Here is a 14,019-nt window from a genome sequence, read left to right as displayed (position 1 = left end):
CCATCCTCTTTTGCAGGGCCGGATTAAGCTGAGGAGAGCCCCTAGGCTGAAACCTCAGCTGCCATCTTGATTGATGGCAAACCGCAAAAAACAGTGGAGAAAAAGGTAAGTGAAGCAGGGGGATGGTGGGCGGTTTTTAGCTTATGCACGTGCCCCCAAGAGCTCCGGGCCCCTAGGCTTCAGCCTACTAAGCCTAATTGATAATCCGGCCCTGCTCTTTTGCTCTGAGTAGGCTGAAATTGAGAAGTGTAACTACGCATTTGTGTGTGTGTGTGTGTGTAATCCTAAACTGCAGAATATGTTCAGCCTAAGAGTTTTGACATAAATTAATATGTTATTAGGTAGGAGGGCATGGGCTTTGGAAGGGTAGAAAGGCCCGTCCACACCAGGAAATTATGTTGCTCCCTGACCATCCAGAGGTGGACCCTGTGTTGTCTCAGACCCAGAAGCCTGGGCATTTCTTTTGGGGAAAGGGGTGAGTCCCTCTGCTGAGTTCCTCCGCCGGCAGAGTATCAAGGATTGCCTCAATGTTTGTAAGAATCCATTTTTGATAGCTTTGGTGTCTGAAAATGGGTGTGTGTATGCTTGTATTTTTGTTTTACCCTTTTAATAAAGCACTTATATCTTATGCCATAGTTTTAGCATTGTTTGCAACAAATCAAGTAAAGTTATTAATTGGGAGGAGAGGCGTTCTGGCTGACAGAGTGGAGTCTGAGGTCCTTTGGCCTCTGGGCTGCAGTGTTCTCCTGAGAAGTGAAACCATCTAGGCTGCTTTGATTATTTCTGTCAAGAGTGTTTGAAAGGCACCACGTACCTGCTATTGCCAACCCTACACCTCCATCAGCGGAGAAAATCCTGGGAGATGGGTGTGTTTAGGGTGCCTCCTTTGGATTCCCCTGGATCCACCTAAATCACTTAAAATCAATGTTGTGAAATCCTCCACACACACATGGTTTTACCATGGTGTTTGGTTAAATGTTCAATCCTGTAGAATTAAAATGGGTCCTCATGGATTTTGGAGATTTTTACTTGGCATCCCGAGAAAAGTCCCATCGAATTAAAACACACTGATATCTTCAGATGGATTCTTTTCTACCATGGTGGTGCTGGGAAGCACTGGATTGGTGATTTTCACTGTGCGGTCAATATACACCTAAGCAATCTTTCATTTCATTATTTGGCAGGAGAGAGAGTATCCTTGTTTAAAAGTCATGCAAATCCATGATTATTATTTTTTAATTTCCTAGATCTAACCTTTTCCTCCTTGCCATTTTGTGACTGGCCAGCTCCCTGCAGAAAGTTCAGGATCGGCCATGCCGTTCCCTGGCACTTGCTCTAAATTCCCAATGTGCTCAAAGGTCCCAAAAGGCTGGAGACCCCACCTGACAAAAAGTGATAGGAATGTTCAGCTCCTTTGCCTAACTTATCAAATGTGCTCCAATTCACTTCTCAGCCTTAGCAGAAATATATTTAGTTTCCACCAGCTGAGCTCCACCAGGGTCCTTCCTCAAGTGCCGCCTAGCAGCAGCCATTCCATCAGGCTGCAAGGCCTCTCCATCTCCCCTCCTGGAAAGATAAATGTTTGGTTCCTTCTCCTCTACAGTTGTGAGGTCAGAACCATCCCAAACCCTGAGATTTCAGGGGCGGGCCCAAGTGATGGCATTGAGCACGACACAATAAGCATCATCTATAGTTGCTTGGAGCATACAATTCAAAGAAAAACATATATCTGTTTGAAAATTTAGAAATCTTAGCTAAAAGATGGAGCCTGGGTTGTTGTTGTTATGTGCCTTCAAGTCGACTACTACTTATGGCGACCCTATGAATCGGTGACCTCCAAGAGCATCTGTCATGAACCACCCTGCTCAGATCTTGTAAGTTAATTTCTGTGGCTTCCTTTATGGAATCAATCCATCTCTTGTTTGGCCTTTTTTCCTACTCCCTTCTGTTTTTCCAAGCATTATCATCATCTTTTCTAACGAATCATGTCTTCTCATTGTGTCCAAAGTATGATAACCTCAGTTTCATCATTCTAGCTTCTAGTGATAGTTCTGGTTTAATTTGTTCTAACACCCAATTATTTGTCTTTTTCGCAGTCCATGATATGCTCAAAGCTCTCCTCCAACACCACATTTCAATTGAGTTGATTTTTCTCTTACCCGCTTTTTTCACTGTCCAACTTTCACATCCATACATAGAGATCGGGAATACCATGGTCTGAATGATCCTGACTTTGGTGTTCAGTGATACATCTTTGCATTTGAGGACCGTTTCTAGTTCTCTCATAGCTGCCTTCCCCAGTCCTCGCCTTCTTCTGATTTCTTGACTATGGTCTCCATTTTCGTTAATGACCATGCCAAGGTATTGATAATCCTTGACAAGTTCAATGTCCTCATTGTCAACTTTTAAGATATGCAGACGATACCATACTCTTAGAAGAAACCAGTAATGATTTGAAACGAATGCTGATGAAAGTTAAAGAGGAAAGCACAAAAGCAGGACTACAGCTGAACGTCAAAAAGACTAAAGTAATGAGAGCAGAAGATTTCTGTAACTTTAAAGCTGACAATGAGGACATTGAACTTGTCAAGGATTATCAATATCGTGGCACAATCATTAACCAAAATGGAGAGAATAGTCAAGAAATCAGAAGGCAAGGACTGGGTAGGGCAGCTATAAGAGAACCAGAAAAGGTCCTCAGATGCAAAGATGTATCACTGAACACTAAAGTCAGGATTGTTCAGACCATGGTATTCCCGATCTCTATGTATGGATGTGAAAGTTGGAGAGTGAAAAAAGCGGGTAAGAGAAAAATCAACTCAATTGAAATGTGGTGTTGGAGGAAAGCCTGGGTAGGGAACATTTAATCTACCCTGCTTGCTTCTAGCAAGAAGGATTTAAGTGCCCTCAGACCAGGCCAGTCACCAGAAGGCCATTGTAGGAAGAAAGGAGCCTAGTGTTGTGGAGATGTTAGATGCAAGCACTCAGGAGTAAAGATGCATGCCCCAGAAGGATGCAATTCTAAACACACTTACTAAGGGACTAAGCCCCATAGAAGTCAACAGGATTTACTTCTGAGTAAATATAGTTTGGATTGTGCTGTTGGTAAAGCCTGGCTAGGGACCCTCTGCAGATATCCATATCCAAGCAGAGTTGGCATTTCCCTGCCTGGAATGCCCTGCCTCTACCTTTTAACATGGCTGCTCCAAACTTCTTTACAGATGTGACCTTTCACTTCAGAAAGAGGTTTGAGAAATGAGTACGGGTGAGAGGAGTCTTCACTCTTTTCTGTCTACCCTGTGGGCTGCTATAAACTCACTTGACAGCCAACCCAATTCCAGTGAGTAATAATTGACAGAGAAAACAGACATGATTTGGTCTACCTTCAAAGGCAGCAGCTTGGGAACAACAACAATTGCAGCCATGCTGCCCAGTATGTGAATTCTCTTTTACTGCTATTGGGCAAGAGACAAACTGTCATGCAACCAACAAGGTGCATCATCAGTGGGTTTAAAGGGGTTGAGCTGAGCGCATGGAATCACTGTTGTTGCTTCTTTGGATGTAAGGAAGTGAGGTTAAAGGTATATGAAATGCAAACAAAAAATAAAAGACTGATGATTTCCTAAATGCAATACCATACCAACCACAAGATTCCTATGAGTAAGGCAGAAAACTTGGTATCCCACAGCAAGTCAGCGTTCCTAACCAAAAACCAAATCTAAAAAAATCCTGGCAGCCAGTCAGTCAAGGTCACAGAAATTCCCTGCAGCACAACCTGACCGAGGGGCTGCAGTTAGTGCAGAATGCTGTGGCACGATTGCTGACAAGAGTGATACCTTATCAGCATGTAATACCTCTGCTCTGAAATCATCATTGGTTGCTGATTTGCTACCAGGTCAAGTTCAAGGTGTGCTTTCCATGTTACGGGTGCCACATAGTACTTGTTCCGTCCTTGTAAACTATTACTCCTTTAGTTTGGCATCACCTACACTATGGAACTCCCTGCCTATTGACATTAGGCAGACTTCTTCATTGTACTCTTTTCAGCACTTGCTAAAAACATTTTTGTTTAGGCAAGCCTACCCAAGCATTAAGAAACTATTGTGGGTTTTATCTGTTTTTAACTCATTGTTGGTTTTATTGTTTTGAATGTTTTTGAATACCTGGCTTTTTTTGCCAATGATTTTATTGTTTTAATTCCTTCTGTAAACTGCTTTGAGATTTTTTACAATAAAGCGGTATATAAATGTTGTAAATAAAATACATAAATAAATTGTGGAGTCACTGTGGCCTTTGGATCTCTTCCCACTTTTAGGAACTGACTTTTAGGAACTGACTACTGCCTCAGGCCATTTGGTACCATCTAGCTCAGTACTGATCACATGGACTAGCATTGGTTCTTCAGGATTCCAGGCAGTAGTCTTTTCCAGAAATTGCATTTTGGACCTTTGCATGCAAAGCATATGCCCTACCACTGACCCTTCCCTTATTTAAAAAATTATCTTTTAAAATTGTTCTTTTCAGTTCACTAAGTGCTGCACAGCATACCATTTAAAGCACTTTCAACACACATTTGAAGCACATGAATCCACCACAGAATCATGAGAACTGTAGTTTGTTAAGGGTGGTGGGAACTATAACTGTGAGGGGAAAACTACACTTCCCAGGATTCTTTAGGGGAAGTCATGCACTTTAAATGCAAGTTGAATGTGCTTTAAATGTATTGTGTGGATCTACTTAATAAACTTCAATGTAAATCGTTTTGATTATTTTTTTAAAATGGAAATGAGCTGTAAAGTTTACTGGGTGACCATGGGCTACTCACCATCTCTGTCTATCTGCCCCTCAGGATAAAAACAACAGAGGGGAACCATGAACACCCCAAGGAAGAAGGGCACATTTAAAATGTAGAGGAAGTAACACTGTACAACCATAATGTGAAATCAGATACTTATCACCTCATAGTATGAAGAAATATTGATATAAGCATGGCTGTCAAAGTTGTTTATTATTCGCACAACCTATAAAAATATTTATAGTGCAATCCTATGTTTGTTTAATCAGACACAAGTCCCAATGTATTTCATGAGACTAACTCAAACAGGGAAGCGTGCCCAGAACTGCAACTTCAAGTGATAAGGAACTTCATTCACCCAACCCAAAATTTGGAATCATGCCACTTTAAGCTGTTTTGCAACTGTTTATACTTGTTTTTTATGGTTACTGGATTTTAAAGGGATTTATTTCTTATTGTGAGCTGCCTTGGTTTCCAGTCAACAACCCTACCTCACTGGGTTGTTTGAAAGACTCCACATACACACACACACTGGAGATACAAAAATACATACACCCTATATAATAGTTTATTGTCAAAACTAGTTGGTCACTGCAGAACATTTAAAAAAAAATTAAATCAGCATTAGTTTCCTACATAACAAAAGCTGTGATGCCTAATTGCTTTAAAAAATAGGATTGGAGAGGGAAAGATTTACAACACAAACACAATTCTTTGCTATGTTCACTCAAAAGTCCCATTAATTTACAGCACAATCCTGTCTACTGAAAAGTAAGTCCTATTGAATTCAACGGGGTTTACTCCTGGTATGTGGGATTAGAATTGCAGCTTTACTCCCAGAAAAGCAAGTATTGGATTAAAGCTTCATATTGGGATGATTTTCAAAACACTGCCATCTTCAACAACCCAAGAAAATGTAAACTTACTTGACTTCTGCACACAAAAGAGAAAAAGACTGAAAGCTATGTTGTTGTTAGGTGCCTTCAAGTCGATTTCAACTTATGGCGACCCTATGAATCAGCGACCTCCAATAGCATCTGTTATAAACCACCCTGTTGAGATCTTGTAAGTTCAGGTCTGTGGCTTCCTTCATGGAATCAACCCATCTCGTTTGGCCTTCCTCTTTTTCTATTCCCTTCTGTTTTCCCCAGCATTGGGCTCATGGGAGTTGTAGTTCAAAAAAGTAACTTTTCCAAGCTCTAGATTCACATGGTTGTGAAATGCCTTGTGCTACCATTTTACTACAGTAAATTTGTTATTACTAGCTAATAGACATTTACTATTTATGAAGGAGTCAGAGTCGGAATCGGAGTCCGTACATTTCTACCGACTCTTGACTCCACCCAAAATTGCTCCTGACTCTGACTCCACAGCCCTGTGAAAAAGTCTGCAAAAGGTACAATTTAGGCCATGATTTTAATAAATGCCATTTTCTTTTGGATGTTTGCCCTCACCGCCCCCCCTGCCCCCCGGATTCTGGTTATCTCATTCCCTGGCTGGCTTTTTCTGAACAACCTGTACACTCAAGGTTTTCCAAGGTGATTCTGTTTTCTGAAAGTGATCAAAATACTTATATTTGAACTTAAACGTTGTTGTGAGAATGAGTAGAATGGAGCACAAGGGTCCCCGCAAGAGAAAGCACTGATGGAGCAGCACCCAGGAGGATTGAGCCCTCTTGCTCTCTGCAGTGGGGTCAGGAGAGGAGGCACAGGGCCTCCTGCTGCCATCCTCACAGTATGAGGTTTAAAAACCCCGAATTAAATATTAGCCGTCCCACAAAACTGATCCTGATCGAGCGTTCCTGAGACGGGTTCGGGTGGAGGCTGCACAGCCCTAGAATTGAACAAACTGCTTTATTTATGTACAAATCTCAATTTGTACATAGGTCTTGTAGCACCATAAAGACTAACAAATTTATTGTGGCGTAAGTCCACTTCATCAGATGCATGAAGCATAATGAGAGTCAGTGTGACATTGTGGTTAGAAGTTTGAACAAGGACCAGGGAGACAAGAGTTCAAAGGCCAAAGAACCTTTACTTTTTCAGCCAAAATGCCTCCCCTCCCAATTAATGGCTTGATTTATTGCAAACAATGCTAAAACCACGGCATCCGATATAAATGCTTTATTAAAAGCGGAAAAGAGAAAAATACAACCGTACACACACTCACTTTCAGACAGCAAAGCTAGTAAAAAGGGATACTTACAAACACTGAGGTAGATCCTTGATACTCTGCCCACGAAGGAACTCAACAGAGTGACTCACCCCTTTCCCCAAAAACAATACCCAGGCTTCTGGGCCTAAGTGTTAGGTTGAAACCAGAGCTTGGAAGTAATTTGTACCAAGTAACAAATTACTTGTAATTCATTATTTTTTTGAGGAACGAGTGGGTAATTCCTTTACATTTTGATTGTAATAGAACTAGGAGTGATTTTATTACTTTGATGGAGTAATTGTAATGTTTCCAGCATTACGTTTGGGCATTACTTGGGGGGGGAACAGGGGAAGCCTTCTGCTCCTCTGATTTATGGATGAAAATCATGTGCCTCAAACTGGGCTTCTGTGCAGCATCACTCTTCCCTCATGCTTGGAGGAGGAAAATGACATGTGTGTGTATGTGAATACTGTGTTTGCACTTGGCACACAAAGTGGCCTCCACCACCATCTCTGGCTACTGTGCTGCATCTGCAGTATTTTAACTTTTTTGCATCTCAGGGGAAAATGTTTAAGAACATAAGAACATAAGAAGAGCCTGCTGGATCAGGCCAGTGGCCCATCTAGTCCAGCATTCTGTTCTCACAGTGGCCAACCAGGTGCCTGGGGGAAGCCCGCAAGCAGGACCCGAGTGCAAGAACACTCTCCCCTCCTGAGGCTTCCGGCAACTGGTTTTCAGAAGCATGCTGCCTCTGACTAGGGTGGCACAGCACAGCCATCACGGCTAGTAGCCATTGATAGCCCTGTCCTCCATGAATTTGTCTAATCTTCTTTTAAAGCCATCCAAGCTGGTGGCCATTACTGCATCTTGTGGGAGCAAATTCCATAGTTTAACTGTGCGCTGAGTAAAGAAGTACTTCCTTTTGTCTGTCCTGAATCTTCCAACATTCAGCTTCTTTGAATATCCATGAGTTCTAGTATTATGAGAGAGGGAGAAGAACTTTTCTCTATCCACTTTCTCCATGCCATGCATCATTTTATACACTTCTATCATGTCTCCTCTGATCCGCCTTTTCTCTAAACTAAAAAGCCCCAAATGCTGCAACCTTTCCTCGTAAGGGAGTCGCTCCATCCCCTTGATCATTCTGGTTGCCCTCTTCTGAACCTTTTCCAACTCTATAATATCCTTTTTGAGATGAGGCAACCAGAACTGTACACAGTATTCCAAATGCGGCCGCACCATAGATTTATACAACAGCATGATGATATCGGCTGTTTTATTTTCAATACCTTTCCTAATGATCGCTAGCATGGAATTTGCCTTTTTCACAGCTGCCGCACACTGGGTCGACATTTTCATCGTGCTGTCCACTACAACCCCGAGGTCTCTCTCCTGGTCGGTCACCGCCAGTTCAGACCCCATGAGCGTATATGTGAAATTAAGATTTTTGGCTCCAATATGCATAATTTTACACTTGTTTATATTGAATTGCATTTGCCATTTTTCCGCCCATTCACTCAGTTTGGAGAGGTCTTTTTGGAGCTCTTCGCAATCCCTTTTTGTTTTAACAACCCTGAACAATTTAGTGTTGTCAGCAAACTTGGCCACTTCACTGCTCACTCCTAATTCTAGGTCATTAATGAACAAGTTGAAAAGTACAGGTCCCAATACCGATCCTTGAGGGACTCCACTTTCTACAGCCCTCCATTGGGAGAACTGTCCGTTTATTCCTACTCTCTGCTTTCTGCTTCTTAACCAATTCCTTATCCACAAGAGGACCTCTCCTCTTATTCCATGACTGCTAAGCTTCCTCAGAAGTCTTTGGTGAGGTACCTTGTCAAACGCTTTTTGAAAGTCTAAGTACACTATGTCCACTGGATCACCTCTATCTATATGCTGGTTGACACTCTCAAAGAATTCTAATAGGTTACTGAGACAGGACTTTCCCTTGCAGAAGCCATGCTGGCTCTGCTTCAGCAAGGCTTGTTCTTCTATGTGCTTAGTTAATCTAGCTTTAATAATACTTTCTACCAGTTTTCCAGGGACAGAAGTTAAGCTAACTGGCCTGTAATTTCCGGGATCCCCTCTGGATCCCTTTTTGAAGATTGGCGTTACATTTGCCACTTTCCAGTCCTCAGGCACGGAGGAGGACCCAAGGGACAAGTTACATATTTTAGTTAGCAGATCAGCAATTTCACCTTTGAGTTCTTTGAGAACTCTCGGGTGGATGCCATCCGGGCCCGGTGATTTGTCAGTTTTTATATTGTCCATTAAGCTTAGAACTTCCTCTCTCATTACCACTATTTGTCTCAGTTCCTCAGAATCCCTTCCTGCAAATGTTAGCTCAGGTTCAGGGATCTGCCCTATATCTTCCACTGTGAAGACAGATGCAAAGAATTCATTTAGCTTCTCTGCAATCTCCTTATCGTTCTTTAGTACACCTTTGACTCCCTTATCATCCAAGGGTCCAATCGCCTCCCTAGATGGTCTCCTGCTTTGAATGTATTTATAGAATTTTTTGTTGTTGGTTTTTATGTTCTTAGCAATGGGCTCCTCAAATTCTTTTTTAGCATCCCTTATTGTCTTCTTGCATTTCTTTTGCCAGAGTTTGTGTTCTTTTTTATTTTTTTCATTCGGACAAGACTTCCATTTTCTGAAGGAAGACTTTTTGCCTCTAAGAGCTTCCTTGACTTTGCTCGTTAACCATGCTGGCATCTTCTTGGCCCTGGCGGTACCTTTTCTGATCTGTGGTATGCACTCCAGTTGAGCTTCTAATATAGTGTTTTTAAACAACTTCCAAGCATTTTCGAGTGATGTGACCCTCTGGACTTTGTTTTTCAGCTTTCTTTTTACCAATCCCCTCATTTTTGTGAAGTTTCCTCTTTTGAAGTCAAATGTGACCGTGTTGGATTTTCTTGACAATTGGCCATTTACATGTATGTTTAATTTAATAGCACTGTGGTCACTGCTCCCAATCGGTTCAACAACACTTACATCTCGCACCAGGTCCCGGTCCCCACTGAGGATTAAGTCCAGGGTTGCCGTCCCTCTGGTCGGTTCCATGACCAACTGGTCTAGGGAATAGTCATTTAGAATATCTAGAAACTTTGCTTCTTTGTCATGACTGGAACACATATGCGGCCAGTCTATGTCCAGGTAGTTGAAGTCACCCATTACTACCACATTTCCTAGTTTGGATGCTTCCTCAATTTCATATCTCATCTCAAGGTCTCCCTGAGCATTTTGATCAGGGGGACAATAGATCGTTCCCAATATTAAGTCCCTCCTGGGGCATGGTATCACCACCCACAATGATTCTGTGGAGGAGTCTGCCTCTTTTGGGGTTTCAAGCTTGCTGGATTCAATGCCTTCTTTCACGTATAGAGCGACTCCGCCACCAATACGTCCTTCCCTGTCCTTCCGATATAGTTTATATCCAGGGATAACTGTATCCCACTGGTTTTCTCCATTCCACCAGGTCTCCGTTATGCTCACTATATCAATGCTCTCCTCTAAGACCAAGCACTCCAGTTCTCCCATCTTGGTTTGGAGGCTCCTAGCATTAGCGTACAGGCACTTGTAAGCAGTGTCTCTCTTCAAGTGTCTTTGGCACTTGTGGTTAGGCCTGTGGTAATTTTGCTCTTCTGAATTTATATGCTGTGCCCCTGCTCTCACAATGCCTTCTTCTAGGCCTACCCCTTTTAAAATTTCATCATTTCTTTGGTTTTTATCCCAGGGGGGAGGTTTATTCCGAACCGGACCTTTCTCAGCTCCTGTTGGGTTTGCTTGGGTGAGTGTCCCTTAGTTGCTGGCAGGGCAGGGTCTGGGAGGTGGTTAAGTTAGGGAGAGTATGCTTGCTGGCTGAGTGGGGGGTTGCACTAGGTTTGACGTGCAAAGATCTGAGTAGTGGCCTTTGCCACCCTCCGCACCTCCCTTACCAGTGGAGACCACCATTGCTAACTTATGGATAAAAAGAATTATTCTATCATCTCTGTGTGTGTGTGTGTTTTTAATGTTCTTTTAGGCTACTTAGATGTGCAGCAGCCAAGGCCAGCACCTTAAAAAGCAAAGTATTTAGTTAGTTTCAGAGCAATTGTAATTGTAACGATAATTACTACTTTTTGGGCCATGTAATTGTAACTTATTACTTTTTAAAAGTAATCTTCCAAGCTCTGGTTGAAACAACACAGAGTCTGCCTCTGTATGGTCAGGGAGTGACATAATTTCCTGGTGTGCACGATCCTTTATACCCTTCCAAAACCCACACCCTCCTACCTAATAACATATTAATTTATGTCACAATTCTTAGGCTGAATATATTTTGCATTTTAGGCTTACACACACATGCATTTGTTTTACTTTCAGCCTACTTGGAGCAAATTGCAATGGAAAACTCTTACAAATCTCACTGCAGGGGTGAATTCTACTATTCCACTTGGGTTTAGGCAGGGTTCTTAGAAACCCCTTGCAATAGACCCCTTTATTTATGCCCATTGAGAATATAATTAACAAAATTTTCAATTTTTCACACTCCTACATGGACGTGGCCTTTCTGGGAGCAGGTGTGGTGGAGTGGTATCTGTTAATCTCAGTCTATAGCAAGGTTGAGGAACCCTAGGCTTGGGAGATGAACGTGGGTCACGAGGCCTCACCATCTGGCTCTCAGATCCCTGCACAAGCCATGCACCATCCCCCAGGCCACATCCCTCATGCAATCTGAACTGAAGGTTAAACAGTAACAGAATCATGTTCCATATTCAGCCCTCTTTTATGCTTTCCCTCCTGTATGAATACTTTTGATGAGAAGCATGACGTGTCTTCCCACATTCAAAGCATTTTTGCAGTTTCTCCCTTGGTAATTCATTGATGAATAGTGCGTGCTTTCCGAAAGAAGTTTTTTCCACATTTCAAGCATTTAAATGGTTTCTCACCTGTGTAAATATATTGATGAGAAGTGAGATGTGCCTGCTGACGGAAGCTCTTTCCGCATTCAGATCATTTATATGGTTTCTCACCTTTGTAAATTGTTTGATTAAAAGTGAGATTTGTCTTCAAATAGCAGCTCTTTCTCTTTCTGTACTCCAAGCATTTAAATGGTTGATCCCTGTGTGTATTGTTTGATGAGAAGTGAGATAAGACTTTCTAATGAAGCTCTTTCCACATTCAGAGCATTTATATGGTTTCTCCCCTGTATGAATTCTTTGATGAGTGGTGAGGTCTGCCTTCTGACGGAAGCTCTTTCCACATTCCAAACATTTATATGGTTTCTCCCCTGTGTGAATTCTTTCATGAAAAGTGAGCCTATGCTTACGTGCGAAGGTCTTTCCACACTCCAAGCATTTAAATGGTTTCTCCCCTGTGTGAATTCTTTGATGAGAAGCTAGATGTGCCTGCTGACGGAAGCTCTTTCCACATTCAGAGCATTGATATGGTTTCTCCCCTTTGTGAATTCTTTGATGAAAAGTGAAATTAGTCTTCAGACAGAAGCTCTTTCCACACTCCAAGCATTTAAATGGTTCCTCCCCTGTGTGTATTGTTTGATGAGAAGTGAGATGAGACTTCCTAATGAAGCTCTTTCCACATTCAGCGCATTTATATGGTTTCTCCCCTGTGTGAATTCTTTTGTGTGTAATGAGGTCTGCCTTCTGACGGAAGCTCTTTCCACACTCAAAGCATTTATATGGTTTTTCCCCTGTGTGAATTCTTTCATGAAAAGTGAGCCTATGCTTACGTGTGAAACTCTTTCCACAGTCCAAGCACTTAAATGGTTTCTCTCCTGTGTGAATTCTTTGGTGAGAAGTGAGATGTGCCTGCTGACGGAAGCTCTTTTCACACTCCAAGCATTTATATGGTTTCTCCCCTGTGTGAGATCTTTGATGTGTAGTGAGCCCATCCTTACGTGTGAAGCTCTTTCCACATTCGAAGCATTTATATGGTTTCTCCATTGTTTGAGTTCTTTGATGGGTAGTGAACTGTGTATTAGTTTCTTTCCTTTTTTCCATTTTTTCTTGGACCAGGATTTGTTGGCAGTCACTGCCCTGAGGAGTAGGGGGTTTATTCCTCCTTTTCTCTTCTTCTACAGTTCTCCTTCTCTGTTGCTCCCCCTTAATACATGTGGCTCTTTCAGGGAACACCCTGTGTCGTTCTCCCTGATTCTCGGTTTTCCATTCATAACCTGTTCACAGAAGAAAGAAAACTATTAAGAGCTTGAGGGAGCCTAAAATCAATAAACAACCACACATAATGCTTTTGATAATGGAACAACTGAAAAGCCTTAACGGGGAGGCAAAACCTACCATCCATCTAGCTGCTGCTGGTAACAGCTAAACAGACAGCTAAGAACATAAGAAGAGCCTGCTGGATCAGGCCAGTGGCCCGTCTAGTCCAGCATCCTGTTCTCACAGTGGCCATTCTCACAGCTGGGGTTCTATAGACTATCTGATTGGGTCTCTGGAGCCCAGAGCTCAGATCCCACCTCAGACATCAAGGTCAGTGGGTGGATGTCTGGAATCACTCTCATGAAGCCTAGCCTGCTTAACAATATTATGGTGTAGAACAACCCTGTGCATTCTCTTGTGAACTGTTTGGAGCAATTGCAGGATAGAAATATGATTTAAAAAAAGGGGAGAACCTGTCATTCACTGTCAGGGCATGTCATAACATCCACGTTCAATCACTGAACTCTCCAGTTAAGTATGTGATAACCACACCCAGCCACCCAGGGTCCCTACCTGGGGAAGGGAGATTTGGCTACAGAGAGTATACCCCTCTATTTCACCCTCCCATACTCCTTTTGAGGTTCTCACTTCTACCAGATAAGGAAGTACAGCATTTAAGGGGGCTGGCACTTATCAAACAACCTCCAAATTTCCCTAGGGTGCTTCCAAAGGTTCTGGAGGGAGTGTGGTATAATGGTTTCAGGTGTGAGTGGTGCCATTAGAGTCAGACCACACCAGGTTTATAAACAATTAAAGAGTTTACTAAAACACAAAGAAAACTATGAGACTTGTAGGTGATGTGATCAGTCAGACCAGGTGATTGGGGCAGCTTAATCCTGTAACTCCCGAAAC

General features: G+C 42.4%; 1 pseudogene; it reads right to left on the bottom strand.

Moving 5' to 3' along the window:
* Nucleotides 1-10,387: 10,387 nt before the first annotated feature.
* The window catches only part of LOC133381631 (zinc finger protein 420-like), a 28,277-nt pseudogene continuing 24,645 nt past the window's right edge, over nt 10,388-14,019 (bottom strand).

This window comes from Rhineura floridana, chromosome 3 (genome assembly GCF_030035675.1).
Source record: "Rhineura floridana isolate rRhiFlo1 chromosome 3, rRhiFlo1.hap2, whole genome shotgun sequence".
NCBI classification, from domain to species: domain Eukaryota; kingdom Metazoa; phylum Chordata; class Lepidosauria; order Squamata; family Rhineuridae; genus Rhineura; species Rhineura floridana.
Note: the sequence above shows the minus strand (reverse complement) of the source record. Positions and strands in the feature narration are given on the sequence as shown.